Genomic DNA, 25,296 nt, shown 5'->3' with positions numbered 1-25,296 from the left:
TATATATTTGAATGTGACAATTTATGAAAGTAACACATTTCAGTTTTTAAACAACATCATACTGACATTTTTCTTATTAAGTTTCAATCTTCGTATTTTGCACATGGGAATGCAACCTTCCTACTATGATTCTGCCTAATTAGAACTAAGCATACCAATTAAAAGGAGAATTGATCACTTTGAAATATATGATAGACTGTCACTGGTGTGATAAAGGACAGGAACAGAAGGAGAGAAAATCTATACACAAGGAATTGCATATAATTTCACATAAAAATGAAAATCCAGTGTAATTTTCTATAAATAAAGCCATTACTTCTATAAAATTGATCCAAGAGTCACTGGATATTAAAGTTTTTATTAAGTTGGAACCTTCTGGCTGCATTAAAATTTTTGATAAAAATCTTCTTGACTCTAAGAATTATTTGTTTGAGATGCTCATATTGGTACAATATTTTATTGGTGCATGAGGAATCCAATTTCCAGGTTCATTACCCAAAACAACATAGAAATTTGAAACAAGAAAACATCTTAGTGCTTGAACTATAGATCAAACTATAATTCATACACCCTATTCCCTCATGGATTATTACGATAAGAAGAAAGAAAAAGAAAAAAGGCAATTTTTCTGCCCACTTGATCGATGTTCCATTTGACCTCTGTAATGCCCTCTTGCCATAACCTTTTAAATACCATCTGCTCTTTTTGTGAAGAGTGTGATGGGAAGGAGTCACTTCCAGACAGCAATTGATTATAAGAACATTAATCAAGGGCATGGATTATCTGTAGCATGACACTATGTGCTGTAGTTAAGCAATCTGGCCTTCAATATGATTGGAAAGGCTAATCCTGATGTGGAAGCTTAAAACGAACTCACTACCACATGTTTAAGGAGAGCAGAGCAAATAATGCCTGCACATTTATTGGAATCTATGATAAATTTCAGCAATTTTAGGGCTAATTTGTTTACCCAGCCTAATGGGATTGAATTCATTATAATATGTGCTCATAAAATGCTAATACATAGCTCATGTTTGTTCTAATCACAGAGCACAGACAGAGCCGTGGAGTCTTTGCTTAGGACTTGAAAAATCGTGGCAATTTCTAGTACAGTATAATTTGAATAACACATATAGATGAATTTTCCATTTATATTTCTCAGTAATTAACATATTCTAAAATGGATTTTAGCTCCTAGGAAAAACAATTCTACAAATATATATAAGAAAAATAAACTTTTTTTTTACTTTAGTATAGATATTAGAAAATTAAAATTTTTAATTTTCATATACCTTTCTGCATATATAATTTTTTTTATTCACTAATAGTCTAAACTACTGTTAAAAGTAGAGTAGATCTTCTAAAAAAAAATCACCCTACCATTGAAAAGTAAGAGGCAGTTTATCTAAAGAGATGAAACAAACAAAAAGAACAGAGTGTTTTTTGAAAGAACAAGCATTTAAATACTGAGCAAAAATAAAAACAACAAAGAATTTTTATAGAATCATGAAAATATTATTTTTTATTTATTAAGCAATTTGAAAAAGATGCACTATTTTTCAATGATTACACAATTTTAAACCTTATATCAATCCCCAAATTCACTAAAAGTAAATTTTTTCTTCAGGGTAATTTTTGATATTATTTTTTTTCCTTCAACATTATATGTACATAGCTAAAAGGCAAATAGCATTAAAAGGGTAATAAATTACATGATTCATTGATTTCAGCAGCAAGGAAAAGAAAACAATATGGCTGACATAAGCAGAACAAAAATTTATGTGAAGGTCCTAGGAACATCAGTGCATTGTTGCAAATGCTGGTGAGTCCTATTAGAGTACATGTGATCATCTAGAGAGGACAAAAACAGTAACTACAAATGAGCTCAAGAGCCCAAAAAGTCATTTTAAATTATCACTCTGTTCTATTACCCAAGGCATTGTCACTGGTCGCAGGACTGTTGCTACTGATGGCAGCTTCTTCCAGTCATGAATATGCACTCATCTTCAGTTTAACTCCATTGCACACACTCCAGAAGTGAACAGTCAGGAAGAGGAGTATTTGCTCCCTCCATTCCAATCTCCCACCTACTTTGGGCTGTATTTGGACTTTTGGGGTGATAGCAATGTTTTGCTCTGTTTTAATTAACCTTGTTTTTTATTTGCTGTATTTTGGGGAAAATTTCTTTGTCCTTTTTTTTTAGTTAGCTTTTTGGTCACTGTGACCAGATCACTAAGAGAAGGGAAAGTTTATTTGGGGCTTATACTTTCAGAGGTCTCAGTTCATAGATTGCAGACTCCATTGTGCTAGGCCTAAGGCAGCACATTTTAGGCAAAGGGCCCAAAGGAAAAAATTGTCTCAGCTCATGGCAGAGTCAGGAAGCAGAAAGAGAGAGAGAGAGAGAGAGAGAGAGAGAGAGAGAGAGAGAGAGAGAGAGAAAGAAGAAGAAGAAGGAGGAGGAGGAGGAGGAGGAGGAGGAGGAGGAGGAGGAGGAGGAGGAGTGGTGGAGCCAGGGAAGAATAATCATTCCAGGGCATGCCCCAGTGACCCACCTCCTCAGGTCATGCCCCTTCTGCCTAGAGTTACAACCCAATCAGTCCAAGTCAGTCCATTCAAACTATGATGAACTGATTAGGTGACATTAACATAATCTAATCATTTCACCTCTGTATATTCCTGCATTAACAGGATTTTGGAGTGTTAAGAGGGCACCTCCTATCAAAACCATAACAGCCTTGTACTAGGATAAGTTCAAAAATGTTTAAATACTTTGGAATTCAAATTATTCTAAAGGATTCAGTGGTTATTTTTCTGTAGCTTTCAGGTTTCCATTATGTCTACTCCAACCTCTAACATGACCAATGGAAATTCTGTATGTTAGGATGGCACTTACGACTAGTTGACTCTCTAGAGGTGACTGCATAATGAAATCATATTGTTAGAGACTTCTTGAAATGCCAGTAGATACAGGTTTTTCATATGAGTATATTCCTGTTTCCAATATGGATTCTCCAATCTCAGACACTGGGGATTAAAGCCCTACCCTCTGGAGTTCTGGGAGCAGGCAAAGGATGTTATGCTGAGTAAACTTATATTTCCTGAGAGGAAAGCCATTCAGACCTCTTTTGCTGCCCTTTACTTTCAAAGCCTTGACAATTCACCTTCTCTAGGGAAAAACAAAAACAGAAACAAAAAACTTCCTGAATACTTTGTGCCAAATTTACTCAATTTTCCTCTTTTCAAACTCTTCTCTTCTGTAATCCTTGGTGTCTACATCCCCTGAATTTCTGAGGAATTCTTCACGAGTACTTGGAATGTTTCACATGGTTGTCTCATTTTGCAAATTCTTTAGGTTTTGCTTACTACTAATCCAGCTAAGCAAATTTACATATGTTCACATTCTTCTAAAATATTTTATAATCTCTTTTTTACTGATATTCCATCTGTAATGTGATTGTGTGTGTGTGTACCCGTACACATTTAAAATGTTTTTTGGGGGGTGGGGTGGGGAGTGATCTAACTAGGGGTTGAACCCAGGGAAGCCTAACCACTGATTACATTGCCATCCTTTTTATTTATTTATTTTGAGACTGTCTTGTCAACTGCTTAGGTCCTTGTTAAGTTGCTGAGGCTGTGTTTGAGCTTCCAATCTTCCTGCCTTAACCTCCAGAGCCTATGGGATTACAGGCACATACCATTGCACCTTTCTGGATCAAATGGTTATTTATAAAAATTATATTCATACATATGTGGGCAATATTAAAATATACATGAGTGGCAGCTTCTTAGGGCTTACAACTGCTGGGAGACAGTACTATTTTAAAGTGTTAGGTAGAATAATTAGAATAATGGATTTTGAAATGAGACCACATCCTAATCCCCAGAACACTTTACTTTATATTGAAAAATAAACTTTGCAAATGTGACTAATTGAAAGACTTTAAACTATAGAGGTTAGCCTGTATTACCCAGGTGGACTCAAGCTAATCACATAGGTTCTCAACATCAGAAGCTTCCCTGGGTACAGTTAGGGAAAGGTGACTATGAAAGAATGTTCATAGAAATGAACCACTGTAGTTTTTGTAGATGGAGGAAAGGGTCTATGAACTTCTAGAAGTTGAAAAAGGCAAATAATTATAATAATAATAATAATAATAATAATAATAATAAACCTTTTCTCATAGAGCCTTCAGAAAAGAGTGCATCACTGTCAACACCTCAATCTTAACCTAGTGAGATAAGCATAAGGATCTATAGGACTATAACTTGACATCATTTAAAGATAAAAAAGAGAAACTGCTACAATCCAGAAAACTATCTGTGTCTCTAATTGAGAACTTCCCATCTTAAATTGTAGCCTTCAGTGAACTTGCTAACTCAGAGTGATGTATAAAGCAGGGATAAGATTCTGGAAATGATATAACCAGCTTCAATCTTCTTTTCTCCAATTTCTTTAAGTGCTTCCACGAGCCATCAAAAAATTGGGAAAAAAATGACAACATATATATTATAAAAAGTATAGAGAATACCTAAGTGTAGTGGTGGATGGACAAATAGAAAAACTGACATACATTTTTTATTCTTTTTTTATGGGGCCTCGTAAAGCAGAACAGATAAACACACCTGTTGTCAGTAATTTATTTAGTATCACAAAGAGTTCTTATATCTTGAAAATTGGCATTCAAATGTGTTAATTTCAAATATATTGGTAGAATATTATAAAATCTAATGTTTACTGAGCACTTATGCTTGCCAGACATAAATGGAAGTAAGCACTTTCTATTTATCAATTCACTTAATGTTCAACACAGATCCTTGAGGTTACTTACTATTCTTATTATTTGTCTTTTTTGTTGTTGTTTTGTTTTGTTTCATAAAAGGAAACTCAAATAAATTAAAGTCACTTTTTAAAAAGTGGCAAAATCAAGTTGTAAATTATTTTTAAATAGTGGTTCCATGGTACAGAGTTCCTTGCCCATCTGTCTCAATATTCTATATTAAACAAATAATATAATTTGTAGAAAACATTCAATGTTTCAAAATTGAAAAACAAAAGATGACTTCAAAACATAATACATATTAGAGAAAAAATTTCCTTAGTCTTTATTCTTTGCCTTGACTGTTAATTTGTTTTTTGTTCTTTGTCTTTTAGCATTCACTTTGTGTGGGTGTGTTTGTAATTACTGAAAGATAATTATTTTACCTAAAGCTCTTAAGCAGAGAGAGTCAATTGGGAATTCTTATTGACTTCCCCTGGGTGCAAAGCACTGTACCAGAAACCGTGAGATTAGTGAAAGGGAAAAGTTCTCGGAGTGGAGAAAACAAACAATTACTAAGTAAGATGATAAGTATAATGAGCACAGGGACTTATGGAATGGAAGAAAAAGGATGCTTTAGTCACATTGGAGTATTGAGAAGTCAAGGTAGCCTTGCAAAATATGGTGACCACAGGGTAAGTAAGGGTTTTAATGAGCACCCAGGATAATTTGGTATATGCAAAGGAAGGGAAAAAAACACAAGCCCAAAGAAAACAAGATCAAGGAGACCACCATGTAAACAGAGACTTTTAGCATTTCCATTCCATTGAGTCATAGGTTGGAACATTAATATGCTAGTTATGGCTTTTTGTAATCATTCAAAATCTGAACAAACAGACTAGCATTTCCAGTAATTCCAAAAAACACTTAGATCCAATCTGTGCACGCATTAAGGTGAGCTTGATATATATTCTGCATCTCTGTTCCATTGCCTTAACTCAGCTTTTGTAAATTGGCATTTCCTTTCCTTCTCTTCACACTAACTAGTATTTGACTGTCAAAGATAAACACATAGCAGGTAACAGTTGTTCTTTTACTGAAAGGACTTTCATTAGTCTAGGATTGAGCTGTGTAACATTTTACATACACTATTCATTTCCATCTCTTCTATACTCTCCTCCTAAAACTTCTGTGACTATTAATCCTTCTCTCTGTGAAACTATAGCATTAATCAGTCTATCATGCAATTTAATAAATTACACATAATTCAAGGTTTATTCAGTACTTCAGTTTTGTTAATACTTTTAGATTCATTTTCCAGGTACTTACATAATCACACTTGCCTTGTTAACAAGAATTTCAGTTGCTAGTGCTCTCTTGAAGCCCTTGCTTGAATTACCTTAATAGCCTAGGGGCTTCCTTTATATTAAGGTGGTTACACTAATGCTTGGCTTAGAGGGAATTCAGTATAAGCATTCCTCTGTCATTGTTTTGCTCTCAAGTGACTCACACTTTTTCATCTGACCATAAAGTCACTTGCCCAGAATGACAGAGTCACACTTGCTAGTATGCATTATGCTCACCAGCAGAGAGATTCCCAGTAGTAAGTAAGCTTTCCAACATCCCTTGGCTGATGTTGAGACACATATCAATAGATTCCTAAAGCAAAGTCACTCTGCTGGTGTGGCTGGGTCCAACAGGTTTCCTCCCCACATACTCCCGAAATTCTAGGAATGAGCATGGGTTACCAGCACAGGAAAGTCTCAAGGAAGAAAATACAATTGATATTTTTTGTTTGTTTGTTTTTGTACTGGAGATTGAAGCCAGGGGTACTTTATCACTGAGCTACATCCAGTCCTTTTTACTTTTTATTTTGGGAAAGAGTCTTGCTGAGTTGCCCAGGTTGGCCTCAAACTTACTGTCCTTCTGCCTCAGTCATGAGCCATCATGACCATTTTGTAATCAACATTGAAAGTGGCTTGATTGTTCTACCACAGTTAGCAGTGAAGAACCAGCTTTCTTTGTCTACATATGTGTTAGTCATTCTGATAACTTTCATGACTATGTTTGTCAAAAAGATTTATCAGCATTGGGTGATAATTCTTTGCTGTGCATGTTTCTTATGCATGGTGAGATCCTTAGCACCATGATGGCCTCTACTCACAATGATATCTTGTTACAAGATAAATTATTCTGGCACTTCTTAGTTTTTAAAGAGTGCATCATCAGAAACTTGTTTTAAAAAATAGCAAGGAGACTTTTATTAATAATATGGCAGGAGTTTAAGATTATTGCAACAGAGGAGAGAAATTAAACTCAACTCTGAATATCCCAAAGACTGCCCAGGTATCTCTGAGCTGATTTATCTCCAAAGATAGCTGATTAACTTCAAAGATAGCCAGGGATGAGAGTGAGAAGGAAAATGGGTAGGAAATTCCTAAGGGGAACTCGATTAGACATATAGGATAGTGTCATCTTTATCAACGTGACTTAGTAAGATTCTTCCTAAAGGTGGACCAAGATTTAGATACGAAAGAATGGGAATGAGGAATTTGTTCAAATATTAAGTGTAAGGATGCTGTGTTCACTAAACTGAATTAACAGGATTTTTGGCTAAAATTAGGATAATAGGCAAGGGACACAGAAGGACAATGCAAGGCCTAGTTAAAGAGAAGTCTCAGAGAGCCCGATTAAAATTTGTTCAAGTAGGGAATCTGTCATTTTTACCCATCCCCAAATGGTGACAATAACAATGTTTATATATATTGCCAAATATAGCCTATAGGGAACAAAATCACCTTGCAAATAATTGTAAATCATCATTGAAAACAATTCTTCAAAGGAATCATGTTAGATTCTTTGTGCCTAATAATTTTACCACTGTACAGTTTGGTTGTGTTTATCAGGTTAAACATAAACATAGATTCTCAAAATTATTAAGTGAGAAACAAGAAGTGATGCCAACTATTTAGCACCTTCATAGAACTTTTGAAATAATGGGCATTTTTATTATTGTTTCAGTTAATATTCTACTAGAAACAATATAATTATATAATTTGTCATTCCTTATTTTAATGAGTTTTACTTTTTTATATCCCAATAGTAGCCAAAACTTAAAGTTATTTTAAAGGAGAAAAGTAAAAATCATTTTAAATTTTATTGTGAAACACTACTCACATTCCAAAAAGACATTATATTTATGCTTTTTATTTCTCTGGTGAGCCTGTTGAAGGAGGCTAAGGAGATGCAAATGAGCGAAAATATTTCATGTAACTATTAAAATGTACAAATTGCAAATGCTTAAGCAAGTTGTTTATTTAAATGATCTGCATATTTGTGACTGTGTCCTAATATATTGTATTTTTTTCTGGGATTCAGATAATAATTATATTTGTCAATTCTAATAGGATAAGCACCACTTGCTATAACCCCTACAATTGCTATTTCTAGGAAGAGATAATGTTTTAACATATAAAATATACTTCTATTAGCAAACACTCTAATTAGACCTTGAATATACTAGAAAAAATATATATCACATGAACAGATTTATAAACAGGATAATTAGAGAGTTAATTTGAAAACAAGCATTGAGCAGTCATAAAGAACTATAAACTCATTAATCTATTTTTTCAGTCTTCATTTAACATTTCATACTCAGAAAAAATGTTTTGAGCTTCTTAGATATTAATAGCTGCTTTAGCTTTTATATTATCACCAGCATAAACTTAAGACAAATTAATTTGAAAAGCATGGTTTACTTTGGTTTATACCATGTGTTACAATTTAGGTTCTATCTAATAGCTACTTATCCAGCATAAATTTTTAACCCAGTAAATTATCGTATATTTAAGTATAGAATGCAAAATCACTATATACAGTGTTTTAAAAATAAGGTAAATACCATAAAACTAAAACTGATGATCTGACTTTACAAGTACCTTTCAAATTGTTTGGATTGCAGATACATGGCAAAAGTGAATACAAAAAAAATAATGTTTTTAAAATCAAATGGAAATTGGGTTTTCAAATAGCCTATTATTTATGAGCAAAGACTGTAACTTATTAAATGAATCAAAGGTTTTATTAAACACCACAACTCTAATTTTATGGTATCACATCATCATGGATCCATTTTAGTAATATTTATTTTATTTTCCATTAGTTTTTTTTCCCTACACTTTAATTTCCTATTTGGAGGTAGTAACTAGGATTCAAGATAATTGTAATATTGTATATTCCAAGAGCTAAACACCATACTTCCAACAATAATGGCTGTAGGGCAACAGAATCACTAGATAGTCCATGTTAATTGTGTATAGATAAAATCCTTTAGGTATATATCCTGTCCCCAAAAACAAAAAAAGAAAAATTGATCTTACATTTAATATTTACTGAAGCAATTTGGTATTTCGGTATTCTTACACAGTTATGTAGGAATGGACATGCAGAATATTAACACTGTTAGTTAAAATATGTGTTATCTTAGAAGGGAAAGTCACTATGCATGCCAGAGAGAATGACAATTAAATATTAATTTTGCTTTCCCTTAAAGTCTTGACAATGTATTCTACAGCGATTTTCACATATGGATAAGTTACAGAACTCCTTCCTTCATTGATGAGCTTTGTGTAATTTGTATATACCTACAAGCGCCCTACCTTAAAATATATACAGTAATTTTCCCTGTTGTAAAATGAATAATGCAGTCAAATTTTATCAAGAGAATTGTTTTTGAAAGACTTAAATCCTAATATTGTAATGATGACAGAGATTGAACAGGTCTGACATAAACAGAAATGATTTCAACAGGTTCTTAAAATATTTACACATTGAAAGATTATTAATGATAATGGTAACTGTGGTTTGTCAAGGATTTTTTTTAATCCAGTCAGAATTTCACATATTGTAGTTTTAGCTATAGCTAAACTAGTGACATTTCACAGTCATACGTTACAGTTACATACCTGAGCAGGATGACAGACCATCATTTGGGGTTCTTTGTTGATCAGTATAGTCAATATTATTAAAAATTATGTTATTGATATGATGTTTTTCTAAGTTCACTGCACAAAATTTTCTTAGGAAATATTTATTTTTTGAGCCTTAGGAATATTTGTTCACTTCTTATATGTATTTTTAATTGAATTTATTCAGTGTTTTAGTGTGCCCTGTGTTGTTATGGCATAATACCTGGAACTCAGTACTTTACAAACAAATTAAATTCATTTATGTCACAATCCTGGAGGTCCCAGAGCATGGTACCTGTATTGCTGATACATGGAAAAAGTGATTAAAAAAAAAAAAAAAAGCATAGTGGTGCATGCCTGTAACCCCAGTGACTTTAGAGGATGATGAAGGAAGATTACAAGTTTGAGACAAACCTCAGCAACTTATCATCAAGGCCCTAAGCAACTTATAAAATCAAATGGAAAATGGTTTTTGAAATAACCTTTTATTTACAAGCAAATACTATCACTTATTAAATGAATCTACGATTTAAACACCAAGGATTCTTCTAATTTTCAGGTATGAAATGATCATGGATTCATTTTAGCAACATTTGATTTTTAGTTAGGTTTTATCTACATTTTAATTTCCTTTGGGGGATAATAACCAGGATTCAGGATAATTGTAACATTCTATATTCTAAAAGCCAAATACCATTCTTTTACCAACAGAGGCTGGTGGGCAATAGAATCACTAGATATTTCATGTTAGAGCTGTCTAAATATAATTTCTTTGTCTCCAAAATTTAAAAAACAATTGTTTTTGAGTGTACATTTTATTGAAGTACCAATGTAGTATTTCTGTGCTATAAACATTGATGTTTTCTTATCACTATAAATACCAAATTGGATAACTCTATCACATGGTGGGTTCATTCCTAGTTTTTTGAAGAATCTCTGTACTGTTTTTAAAGTGATTGAACTAATTTGCAGTCCCATCAGCATTTACTATTATTTGTATCCTTGATGATTAATATTCTAACTGAAGTAAGATGAAATACCAATGTGTTTTTGATTTGAATTTCCTTGATTACCAGAGATGTTTACCATTTTTTCATATATTTGATGATCATTTATATTTCTCCATTTGAGAAATATCTCTGTAATTCTTTTACCCATTTATTGGGTTATTATTATCATTGTTTTGGGTATTCAGTTTTTTGAGATCTTTAAATATTCTAGATATTAATTCATTATTAGAGGAGTAGTGGGTGAAAATTGTCTCTAATTTTGTACACCCTCACTTCACACTTTATATTGTTTCCTTTGCTGTGCAGAAGGTATTCGATGTGATGGCATTCCACTTATTGATTCTGAGGTTTATTTCTTAAGTTTTAGAGGTCTTGTTGAGGAAGTTGATACCTGAGCCAATATGTTGGTATATTGACTTTATGATTTCTTCTGGCAGCTGCAAAGTTTCTGGTATAATTCCAAGGTCTTTCAACTCACTGTTTTGACTTTTGTGTAGGTTGAAAAACGTAGGGATGTAATTTAATTCTTCAACTAGTGGATTGCCATTTTTCTCAATATCATTTGTTAAAAAGGTTATCTTTTCTCTAACATGTGTTTTTGTCACCTTTGCCAAGTGTCAGGTAACTGTAAGTAGGCAGGCTTGATTTTTTGTCTACTGTTGTATCTAATTGGCCTTCATCTCTGTTTTTATGCTTTTTTTGTTACTATAACTCTGTAATATAAGTTGGGCTTTCTGCATTCTTCGACCTTTACCTTGTAGATGTCTTTGCTTATAAGTTGAGTCTGTTGGTAAACAACATATGGTTGGGCCATTTTTTTTTTTTCATTCTGCCAGCCTATATATTTTGACTAGAAATTATAGACCATTTGCATTCAGTGTTATTATAGATATGATTTTTATATTCTGTTGTTTTGATGTATTTATCATGATTAATTTACACTGGATTCACTATTAACTGACTATTCAAGAAAAATGCATCCATATGCTGGCTTCAATATTTATTTTTCATTTCTTCTGTGTGAAATACTTCATTGTCTATGTTTTTGTAGAGCAGGATTTATGTTTATGAATTTTTTTTCAGCATTTGGTTATAATGAAAAAATTTTATTTCATTTTCAATTCTGAAGGGTGATTTTACTGAACACAGCAATCTTGGCTTGTACTCATTATCTTTCAGGGGTTAGAATATATTATTTCAAACACTTCTGCCTTTTAGGGTCTAAGACAATAAATCAGTAGAAAATATAATTGACTTACCTCTAAATTTGAACTACTTTTTTTCCCCCCTCTCTTGTGGCTGTTAAAATTCTATCTTTTTTATGTATAAGGCATTTTAATTATAGTGTGTCTTGGAAATAAATTTTTTTTCATGTTGACTATTTGATGTTCTAATTGCCTGTTATATTTGGGTTTTTATTGCTTCCCAAGGTTTGGAAATTTTTCTAGTATCATTATATTGGAAAGGTTGTACATTCTTCTAGTTTGTATTTCATTGTCTTCTTCTGTGACAATGATTATTAAATTTCATCTCTTTATGTTATTCCATGTTTCTTGAATATTTTGGTCATGGAGTTCAATAAAGAAACACATTTTTTTATTGTCAATTTTATTTTTAAGATTATATTCTCTATTACGAGATCCGAAACTAGTCTTTTATATGACTGAATCTACCTAGATTGGTGAGGCTTTCAAATACATTTTTAATTTGATATTGAGTAGTTTTTCAGGATTTTTATTTGTTTCTTTTTCAGAATCTTTAACTCTTTATTGAAGTGTTTGTTCACTTTCCATATTTCCCCCCTTATTTCATTCCTTACAGCTTCTTTTAGTTCATTGAATATTTTAACTATGAACTTATAAATTATTTATCCAACATTTCCTCCACTGTGGTGGTCAGTTGTTGAAGTGATGTGGCTGTGTTGGTGTGGCTTTTTTTCTTGCTTTGTCATATTGTTTGTAAGTCTTCTCTGCTGTTGGAATGATGATTTTTCCTACTTTTATGCAAGGGACTATTTAGTTAGTTTTGTCTCCTTCAGTGCCCCAGGCTGGGGAAATATCCAAGTGTTGATTCTCCCACTCAATATGTATACTCTGCTCTGCCCAGTAACCAGCAAAATTTTGAGATAATATACTAAATCTTATTAAGTAAAATATTTCAGAGAAAACACTATACTGATAAACCTTAGGAAAAATACTTTTGAAAATTTCCTCCACAATTCTACTAACCCAATTATCAAATTGCAGTAATGTTCTTAAATAGATTAGGAAATTAGTTATAAAAATAGTAAAATTACTATTGCACTGTAATAGGGGTTGCAAAAGAAAGAAGAGGGAAAAATGGCATGGAAAAATTTTTTTAAAAAGATAGGAAGAAGAAAAATGGGGGATTTGAGGCAGAGGCTGTTTATACAAGAGGAAAAGGAAAGACTAAGAGGTGTAAGTGTAAACTTAAGCAAGAAAATCAAAGAGAGAGATTCACGTTAATGTTTAAAACATTAGAAGAGATACAACCAATTGGATTGAGGACTGCAACAATGAATAATAGAAAAATATCTATGAATTTAATATGAAAAGTAGTAGTATCTATAAAATTAATATTGACATTAGAATTATTTATGCTCTTGCATGTTAAGGTGGGAAAATTTTTTATTGAATCTTTCTGATTTGGATTTCCTCAAAATTTGTAACTTTAGTAGATTTGCACCACTCCTCAGCTTTCCCTCCAAGTTTCCCTTAGTGTGGAGGTAGTAAACATACCAGCTCACTTCTGATACAATTTTAGCAGGCCTCCTCTGATTTTTGGTATGTCCAGGAACCTACTAACTTTCTAGTAGGTTATAGGAGATTGTAACTGATTGTCTGTGACTTAACAGCTAGGTTATTCCCTGTTAGATACAGGCTACACCCTTACGTGTCTTCCTGAAGAAAAGCTCCATGTATCTAACCCCATCAAATCCAATGTGGACTCTCCCCTGTATATTTCAGAGTGTATGAATGTGACAATCTGAGGTAGAGGCATTCTAGTCTGGTTGTATGGCACAGGGTGGCCTATAGTGGGCGTAGAGTTGCAGACCCTTTGTAATGCACAGATCAGTGGGCTTGTGTCTGGGCACACAGAGTAGTGGCTAATATTTGTGAAATGCTCCTCTATAAGTCCCTTTGTGGGATACACAGCCATTTTGTATGTGCTGAGGTTCTCTACTGGCTACTTGGGATTATCCACAAGAATTGACTTCTGTGGAATATAAATTAGAATTGAGATAACTGGGGCTCACAGCTGTGAACCCCTTCTAGGGTTGAAGCACAGGAGTCACCTCTCTGGTTGCTATGGTTTTCTCACCAACCAGTGGTTATTAGTCAGCCCAGAGGCCTAAGTTGGCATGCTTGGAGGATGATGGATATGCTATTACTGCTGGGTATGGGGGAATCAGCATGCAGGGATCAAAGCTGTCACTGACAGCTATGGAACCTTGAACACATCTCTCCTTTGCAAGGGCTTTATTACAGTGGTATAGAGCTTGTTAGTTGTCTGTAACTGTAGGGTTTGTCCATGCAGATTTTCTGTGGGTGGTTTGTGGCACAGAAGCCTCCATTCTGGCTGCTGCAAATTTCTGGGGTTTCATCTATTGCTGTGATGGTGTTAGGGCGTCAGTTGGCCTATTTTTGCCTGAGGTCCCAATTTTTGGAGGGTGTTGGGTTGTGGTTAGTACTTTCTAGGTGGTTCAGCTACACCCCACTCCCCTTGTTCACAGTGTGAGGGAGAAAAGATTTATTAACCTTCAACTAGCAGAGATCCCTCCACAAGTTCCTTGTAAATGAATTACTACGACAAACCATTTCACAGGCACTCCCTGTGGTTTTATGTGTCACTTATCTGTAGGCGGGGAGAAACTGCATTGATTTAATTTCTCCTAGGGAGGCTAGAGAGCTTAGGACTCTACAAAATGGCTTCCCTGTCAGGCATAGCTTTGGGGCCACAATTTTGACTGACCTGTGTTATCTTTCTCACTGTCTTTGCTCCTCTTGTACCATTTCAATTTGGTTCATTTTTGTTTCCAACTGTTGTTAAAGAAGTAAGCTCTTTCTCTTTTTGTTATTCCTCACCCCAATCCCATCCTGGTCAGGGTTTAGAGTTAAGGAATTCTTTATTTTCTGTTCCCATAGCCAAATTCCCAGTGTTTTCAAATCTCACACTATTAAATATTGAGTATTAGAGTGTTTACTCTGTCATAACCCCTATAGTGAGGTGTTCTTCCACCGCTTCATTTTTGGGCTGTGGAGGGGTTGAGAGTTGCTGCTTAAGCCCACTCTACCATCTTCTGAGTCTCAATGCCTTCTCTTTTAATACCATCATGGTGAGGGTTAGGATTTAAACATAGAAATTTGGGGAAGACCCATACATTTAGACCATATAAGATTGCTTTATAACCTATCAGACTTGTTTGCCCGGCTGGATTTCAATCTTGCTTTGGTCCCACCCCTTTTTTCCTTTGCCCTTATTTCCCCCTTGTGGAATGAAAATGTTTACTCTGAACTTTATATGTTGTACATATGTAGCTTGCTTTTTATTTTTTTAGTCATTTTTTACATACATGACAATAGTGGAATGCATTACACTCACTATTACCCATTTAGAGCACAAGTTTTCCTAACTCTGTATATAATGTATGTTCACGCCAAATTATGCCATTATACATGTTCTCTCTCTCTCTCTCTCTCTCTCTCTCTCTCTCTCTCTCTCAATAGGAGCTCATGCTAACAGTTTAACTTAAATCTCAAATGAGACTTTAGACTTGACTTTTGGGTAATGCTAGAACAGTTAAGACTATAGGTGACTCTTGAAAATGGACTAAATGTATTTTTTTATTGTGAGACAAGCATGAACTTTCGTGGGCTGGAGGCAGAATGTTATGGTTTACCTGAAAGTTTCCCCAGAAACTCATGTGTAAGACAAGGCAAGATGGCTTGGAGGTAAAATGACTGGGTTATGATAGTCTTAACCTAATCAGAGCATTAATTCACTAATAGAAATTAACTGAGTGGTTAACTGTAGGCAGGCAGAGTTAGCTGGAGAATGTGGATCATCAGGACCATGCTTTCAGGGTATATATTTTGTCCTTGGTGAAAGGAAAATTCTCTCTCCGCTTCTTGGTGCTGTGTCCTGATTTGTTTTCCGCCATCATATACTTCCTCCATGCTGCCCTGCTTTATCTTGGGCCCTGAAGCGTAAAGTTTGCCATCTATGGACAGAGACCTCTGAAGCTGTGTGCTCCCAAATAAACTTTTCCTCCTCTAATAGCTCTAGTCAAGTCTTTTGGTCACAGCATCGGAAAAACTCACTAAAACACAGTGCAATGGGTTTGCCCTGTTAAATTTGTGTTCTTGATACAATCATACTCTGTCTCTTACCTCTACCTCCTCACACATAGATTTCATCCCTTGAATATTATCTTTGTTTTGCATATTGATAATCTCAAAGTGATATTTTACTTTCATTTTTTCTTATAAGTTGCCTAAAGTTAATTTTGAAACCAGGTTTGGTATCAGAGTAAAGGTGGGAAGTATGAAATAGTACTTTCAACTATAACAGTATACTTCATATACATCTTACCCTCTTAAAATTAAAAAAAAAATCAATTTATTATGCATTTCCTTCAAAACCAACCAGACATATTTTCTTAATGATTTTCAACAAAATATTTTACATATTTTATTGGTGCATTATTAATTATACATAACAGTGGAATTCATTTTTCTATATTTATACATGTACACAGTATAAAAACGCAATTTGGTGAATTTTATTCCCCATTATTTTTCCTCTCTCTCTCGCCTCATCCCTTCCCCTTCTGTCCTTCCTCTAATCTGCTTGTCTTTTCTATTTTCATGAAATTCTCTCCCTCCCCCTTTTCTCATTTTTTTTTCTCTCTAGCTTCCATATACACAAGAAAACATATGACACTTTGCTTTGTGTTTGGGTTATTTTCCTTAACATAACACTCTCAAGTTTTATCCATTTTCCTACAAATGACATAATTTTATTCCTTATGGCTAAAGGAAACTTCATTGTGTATATGTACTACATCCTCTTTAACCATTCATCTACTGATGAACCCCTAGGCTGGTTCCATATTTTTGAATATTGTGAATTGTGTTTCTATACACATTTGATTTGCATGGATTGTTATAATATGCTGTTTTTAATTCTTTAAAATAAATACCAAGGACTGGTATAGCTGAGTCATATTTTCTGACAAAAAATATATACAGTGTTTATTCCTTGTCTTAGTCATGGTTCTCAAGAGAAAAAGAACCAATATAGAGAAGTTTGTAAGAGATGATTTATTTTTGAAAAAAAACTCATAAGATTGGGGGGTCAGCAGCACCATGATTTGGCCTCTGCACGCTGATGAACTAGGAAGTTAGCTTGTAGTGTCATTCAGTGTGATTCTGAAGGCCTGAGAACAGGGTTGCCAACAGTAGTGTGATTCTCAGTCACAGGCAGAAAGCCTTCTCACCTGGAGAATAAGTTCAGGGGTTTAAAAACTCATGAACCAGAAGTTGCAAAGTCCAAGAGCGGAAGACGGTGTATGGTTCCCAACAAGAAGCCACAAGTATTTACACATCCTCTGATATTCTGTTCTATTCAGCCCTCCACTGATCAAGTGTTGTCCCCCCACATTGGGGAATAGAGAACTTCTTTACTATTTCTACTAATATAAGACCATCTCTTCTGGAAACACCCTTTAAAACAAATCTAAAAATGTCTTACCACCTATCAGGGTATCTTTTAATTCAGTCAAATTGATACATCAAATTAACTATCACATTCACTTGACTACTAGAAAAATATATTCCTTGACAATGAACATGCTAATATAAGAATGTCCAATAGATAGATTAGTGAGTAAAGGAATTAAGACTTCTGTTTAGTACAATAGGCATAAAACTCCCACAGTTGCCTTCCCAAAACTATCTCTCATAAGTAGAATGAAAGTACTTCTTTAGCATCCAAGCATGATAGAGTGATTTACTAAATATCATCTCAGAAGCATAGGAGCTTATTCTTTAGTATAAAATAACCAAGTAAAATTTATATAGAGAAATAAAAGGCACATAAATGAAATATTACCCAGATATCATCTATCAGGGCATATAATTTTATGGGTGAAAATAGGATATGCTTGCTAAACTGCTAATTTGCTATTTGGATCATTCCATTTTACGTGGATGGAAGGTTTTATTCTTTGCACTGAAATTTTATAGATGTCAATTACATTAAATTTATGTAAACAGAACAGTTGGAGTAATCGTATGATGTAGAATAAAAATAACTAATTTTTAATGCTTATATGTTTTTATGTAGGAAGAAAAACATAAATATTTAAGAGCATATCTAAAATATTTGATGAGTTTGATGTTGTTTATATTATGATTTAATCATAAACTGAAGGAGATACTTTGGGGATCCAAACTTTTATAACCCTGGATTTCTTACTGCAGTAGTCACAAATAGATATGCTGAAAATCTAGTTTTAGTGGGTTTTTCCTAAGTTAAATTTCGGCCCATTGGAAAGTTGAATTAGCTCTTTCAGGCCATTAAAGACCATTTAGAAAATCACTTCTTCTTTACAATAATGGCAAAGTGTAAATGAAATAAGTCCATTAAGTCCTCATAGTGCTTGATGGAACTGGGAAGAGAAGCAGAGGAATAAATAAAAGGATGTTAGCCCTCCTGAGAAATCAAGGCTAAAAACACTAATGAATCAGATTAGATTGTCAGTAGTCAGTTTGGGTTAGATTAATGATTTTTTTTATACAAAACAAAACTGAGTTACTATTCTCTATTAGAAGGTAATTAAAAAAAAACTAACTATAGAAAAAAAAAAAACAGAAAGCATTAAGCCTAAGTATTCATTAGTTCTTCACTGATTATAGAACTATTGATACATAACAAGATGTATACATACACTGTAATAAGAAAGGGGGCCACAGAAGTGAATGGAGAAACATTTTAAACTTTAAGGCTAGAATATTTTTCTATGGGTATAATTTAGTCTTTACATTAGCATAGCAGAAACTTCTACACCTTGTATTATTTGCAAAGGTGGAAAAGCTTTAAAATATTCTAAAGTGTTCAAATGCAGTTTTGAAATATTTTTCAAATCATCAGATTACTTTTTATTCTCTGAATATTATTTTTTAAAATTTCAATTTTATGAAAACTAGATTCATCAGAACTTGGGTATAATAATTAATTATTTAATTTTGAACAATTCTTATATGCATGGACTGCTTTTTTCCCATACTCTTTTTCTGGGAAATCATTCTATAACCTTCAGATCCTGATGTAAAGGTCAGTTTCCAAGGTGTGTGTGGGTGGGCTGTTTCTGAGTACCAACTCTGAGTTAGGTCTTCCTATTGAAGTAAGACAGGAGAGGCCGGACACTTGAGTAATTTTCAGGAAGCAGGTTTATTGACTGCATGGTTCAGAGAGGGCTATCACCTAAGATTCTGTGAACAAAGATTTTGGAAATTCTTTGAATTTTATACTCAGTGTGTGTGTGTGTGTGTGTAGGTCATTTGACAAGTGCTCTCTGTTCCATCCTCTAGACAAAACACAGGTTTCACAAGTTTTTACCAAGAAAACGAGAAAATATCTTTTTGTACAATAAGCTTACAGACTAATTCTAACACACACACCCCCCCTTTTTTTTAAGCAAATGTGGCATTTACAAGAAAGAGAAAACTACCAACCACAATAACCTCTGCGGACATCCTGCTGATCTGACAAGAAGAGAAGCTTACTATATGGCAAGAGTCTTTTGGATGGGGGTACCTGGTCTGCTTACTATGATAATATCCCATTTCAACTTTGACTTTGTCTTGGAGACTCACTGTAATTTGTAATCATATATACATGCTTAATAATTTCTGAAATACATGAAAATATGAAACAAGAAAAATATCTAAAGAGTATTCAACAACAGATTAAATGTATTGTGTTTGACAATGGAAATTCTCATACCAGAATTGATTATGTGTCATCAGGCAGAGCTTTCTTGAAAGGAAAATGGTGACATTATGTAGACTGTAAGATGTCATAATTTTTATACAAATGCTACTTTGGATTTATAAAGGTTATTAAATCACAAGACAATGATTTTTTTTTTCATTATTGTAACTGACACATGGTACATATTCTTTTTATTTTATTCCTTTATTTTGGAATGTATTTGCCCAATTAATCATTCCATAATAACTTATTTCATGATTGGTATGACTGCCCATTATATACTTTTTTTTGTTTAAAAAAATGTAGAGGGAAAAGGCTCCAGCATGGAGTGATCTGGTGTTATGTTCCATTTTTTTTGATAGTCAACTAAACTTTTTAGTTGGAATTGAATATGCCCCTTCACAATGCCTTTTCTTTTTTAAGGAAACATCACATTTTGTTCAAACGATTAAGTGTTATTAAGTGAAGAATGAGAGAGCAAGAAGATTGCACCATTAGTGAAATTTAACATTCTAACCTCACATTATAAACAATGGTAAGATTTCTACCCTGGCATTTAAATTTAACATTTATCAAAGATACTTATTTTTAGCTAAAACAGATTTTTGGTATGCTCTTTCCTTACTGCCTCTACTAATGCTTGAATTTTAACTATGATTCTATAAAAACTGAAGTATGTTTAGACAAATATTACAAGTTTCAGAAAATGTTTTGAAGTATTGCTTCTCACTAACAAGCTAATGCATCTAGTAAGTGCTTTTTCACAAAATGGAAAAGAAAATATCTATACGTGTTTTTTGTTTTGTTTTTGCTTTTGCTTTTTTTGGGGTGGGGGGTTGGTATTGAGGATTGAACACAGGGACACTTGACCACTGAGCCACATCCCCAGCCCTTTTTCTTTCTTATTTTAAGACAGGTGCTCACTAACTAACTTTCTTGCCAACTAAGTTCTTGAGCCTGGCTTTGAACTTACAATCCTCTACCTTAGCTTCCCAAGTTGCTGGGATTACAGGCATGTGCCACCTGCATTTGTATTTCAAAATATGTTATCTTTGGGGTCTCACAGAATTTTATTGTTGTTACTCAAAAATAGACTCACCTAATTCATCTAATTGCTCTCTGACTTTTTAAATGTTTGCATTAAACTAAGTATTATATTAATATTGAGTTAGCTTTCCTCTTTATATACAAGTCTCAGAGGCAGGAATGAGGATTTCTTTATATTGAGGATGAATAATATCCAGAAGTGTTTTAAGTAGCAAAAGGTTGATACTAAATAAAAACAAATTGTTTATCACATAAGGCTCAAAGATACATTATCAACACTTTTTAATCAGTGGAAAATATTGAGAGCGGATTTTATTTGTGATAGCAAGGCTTTGAGTGGCCTGCCCTCTACCAATCTGATAACACCTTACCACCTTGTCCATTTCAGTCACCCTTGATTTTCCATCATCAAAAGATGCTTGTGTCTGTGGTTTCTTTGCATCTCTTACTCTAATCTGATTTTCAATCTTTCTCTTTCCCCCCTTCAAAAATATTATTAGAAATTGATCCTGTCATTAAAAAATTATTTTACATATTAAAATATTTTAAAAATATTCCTCTGCATTTGTGCCCAACTGACACTTGTCTGTCTCTTCAAAGTACTTTCTTCTACAGCCCTTTTAGGTAATGGGTATGCACACATATGTATGGGTATACACACACACACACACACACACACACTCCTCCCACAGTTCAGGTACTCAGAGTGACAGAGAAGCACTCCTATGTTCACATTATTATGTCAAAGCAAAACTTCTCACTTCTTCTCTGAAGAATCCAAATCCACATCATTTCATATAAATCTTGTCAAGCTCTCTCACTCACTGATGATTCAGCATTCTGCCCACTCCTTCTCTTACTCTTCTGGAAACAAATGTTTATGTTCTTAAAAACTAAATCCAGGTTGCAACTGAGGAACAAATTGTGGATATATATGCTGCACAATTTTTTTTTTAAATACTAGGACTACAAACCTCAAAAGACACTCCAAACTATTAGACAATGACTTTATATGCTTTCAGTGATATAACTTTTGCTGAAATAAGTTGAGCCCTTCTCTTCTCTCCATTATTCCCTACAAATATTTCATTCTTAGGTGATGACTTAATCACATATTTTATATGTAGAATAACTGCTAACAGGGAAGAGAAAATATGGCAATTACCAATAGTACATCCTGCCTTCATCTACCTGAAATAATGAAACTGTGGTACGATTTTAATTGGCAACTCTGAAGACTCGGTCCCTACCAACTTTGCCTTATGAAGGATGTAGCGGTTATAGTTTTAATCTCACTTTTCTACCTCTTCAGTTCCTGACTTTTACTGTGTTGTTCCTATTAGAATATGAGCAGATTTGTTATATATAATCTTTCTAAAATGTCTTCCTTTGCTTTGCTCCCCTGGCTACTACATTACTCTTCTACACTATTCCCAGCAATATTTCTTCAAATATACTTGTTTTGCATGTCTGCCATTATCACATCAGAAACTCCAAGACATCCAATTACAGCGAAATGTTCCTATCTATGTCTATTCTGTCTTTCTCTTGAGAAATTCTTAATATTTGACCTTCTTTTCCCTTTGAAACACTTTCTTCTTTAGTCTTTGAAGTAGACACACTCAAGTAAACATGCACAAAATAGAATACTTGAAATAGTCTTCTAACCATCTCAATACTTTCTTAAACATTGCATTTCAACAATTCATATTTCTTAACAACTCTTTTACACATCCAGTAAACATTACATCACAACTTTTCTACTTTCTTGACACATATCTCACTAATCTACCTACTTCTTTCCATCTCTATTACTAGTCTAAGCAACCTCATCTGACCCTCACACAGGAAAATGGGCTCAAAAGTTTTCATTTTGTATGTGATGTTTCCATCAGTTTGTCCTCTCCAAAGCAGGCAGAGAGAACTTTCAAAAGATCAAATATAATCTTGTATCTCTCTTCACTGAGGCTTTCTGACCACTTCCCATTATATTCAAAATTAGAAAGCCAAAGGGCCTTACATGATCTGGCCAATACTTTGCTCTCCTCTTCACTAACTGAGCTCTAATCATTTTTGTCTTTATTCTCAATCTCAAGGCAATCAGATTTGCTGATTTTTCCACTTGATTTGCCCTACACCCACATATCTGCGTGACCATTTCCTTCTCTTCATACAGAAATTACTCTAGTATATCATCCGCACAATGATCTTCCTTAAGGAAGTAACTCTAAAGTAACTCCTACATGGCTGTCCAGTCACTCTCTTACCCCACCAACTTTAGTCTCTACAGTGTTGTGCAATCTTCACATGTCAGCATACTAAGTTGTATTAAGTATTTGCTTATGCATTTGTTGTCAGTGTTTCCTTTAGAAAATGTGATTTAGGTTGGTCACAGATTTTCATAATTACTTCTATTTTCATGGTACTGAGATCAGTGCCTGGCATAGTAGGTACACAATAAGTATTTCTGTAATGGATGACTAAGACTTTTAATGTGACCTCATATAATTTGTTTTTCCTAAATGTGCCATCATTATCATTTTTATTTAAACTCTAATTTATCTATTTATCAATTTTTATTTAAAGTCTAATTTTCTGTAGGAAAATCACATATCCATGTATTGATTTACATGTATTGATTCACATGTATTGATTCACATTCATGTATTGAATATTAAAACCTAGGATTACAAAAATAAAAAAAAATATAATCACTATCTTCATGTCATTTAAACTCTGGTAGATGACACAGGTAAACAAAAAGAAAATTACAGTGGAGTATAATATTTTTTATTTGATAAATTCATTTGCAGACCAGACATTCATTAGACACCTGTTATATGAGTCAAGCATTGACCCAGGTATTCAGGACATATTTCAATAAAGTAATCCCTGCTATGTAACTTAAATTCTAATTGGGGACAATAAACAATATGCAATATAATATAATCTTGAATCATTTATTCTGTGTCCCCATCTATGTACAGTTTCCTGCAAGTTGTGATATTATGAGTCACTTCATAGTGACTTTATTCTTCTTTGAATAAGCTAATGACCTTTTATGATCAATAAAAATGAATAAAACATCTTATAGAATCACTACAGAAAATTACTGCTACTGGCTTCAGATTCTAGCTAGTTTCTTTAACATTCTAACTGTTGAAAATATTTTCTGGAGTCATAAAATTTTATGACTAAGAACATTTATAATTAGTTATTATTCAACATGAGCACTTTATGAATTCTATGGTCTAACTGGACATCTAGTAGACCACCAAGGAAACATACTGGTGAAAGTTATATTTTTCAGTGGGCAAAGTAATAGTATCGGCTGCTTTCTTTGTGCTCAACATGTAATAATGAAGGGCCTGAATAAGTTTTTGGTCATATGAACACAGTGGGAATCTCATAATGAGGACTCAGACTTGACAGAGCAAAGCCAAGAGCAGCCCAGGGAAGGACTGCAGAAAACAGGCAGAGCTTCTCAGAAGTAAATATCTGTTTCACATATATTCATTTATGTACTTATGGTGGTATTAGTGATTAAACCCATAGCCTCAACCAAGTGCTCTACTTCGAGCTTCACCTCCAGTATTCATTTTATTTTGAGACAGGGTCTCGCTAAGCTGCTGACGTAGGTCTCAAAATTGCCATAAATTACTGAGGCTGGCCTCCAAATTGCCATCCCCTTGCCTCGGCTTTCTGTTTCTCAGATTATAGGTGTTGCACCTGTTAACTCTATGTATTTTTTAAGGATTAATATCTTTGATTAAAAACGGAAGATAGGAAGGAAGAAAATGGAGAAAGCAGGACAAATTAAAAGGTTTTTGCAGAAAACAATTTTTCAGGAAAATCATTAATTCAGTTTTAAAATTGACTAATTTTTCTTCATTATCTCTTAGCAATATCTAGAAACAATAAGGATAGGTACTTAAAATTTTTAGTGTCAGTTTTCATGTTGAAGGTATTTTGGTAAAATCAAAATATCTGTCAAAAAGTCAGTATGTGTTAACATTGAAATAAACACAAAAAACAAAAAACCCTACAGGCCCCTACAGTAGTACTAGAACACATGAAAAACATCACTATCCTAATTTTTGCTGATTTTGTGTTCCCTACACTATAATACACACACACACACACACAAAAAAAAAACATTTATCAATATATTTCAGTCTGTGAATTACAATAATATAAGGTAAGTAGTATGGAGTAATATCAACCAAGGAACAGGGTTGATAATCAACTCCAATCACTTGTTTTCAGAAGCAGTTTAGACTCTCATATCAAAAGCTCTTTCTGCATTTCTACCCAGCTTGTGAAATTATTAAAAAAGTGACAAATTTCGAATCAACTTACATTTATACAGAAGAAAAGATGATTTTGCATTTTGATTTAGTTTATCAAATAACAAAACATGGGAATAAGAGGGTGAGCAGTTTTCCCCTCACCTTTTAACAAATAGGGTACCAAAAACAATAACTAATGGTTATG

Source organism: Marmota flaviventris, chromosome 8 (assembly GCF_047511675.1).
Source record: "Marmota flaviventris isolate mMarFla1 chromosome 8, mMarFla1.hap1, whole genome shotgun sequence".
Taxonomy (NCBI): Eukaryota; Metazoa; Chordata; class Mammalia; order Rodentia; family Sciuridae; genus Marmota; species Marmota flaviventris.
This window is presented reverse-complemented; position numbering follows the sequence as displayed.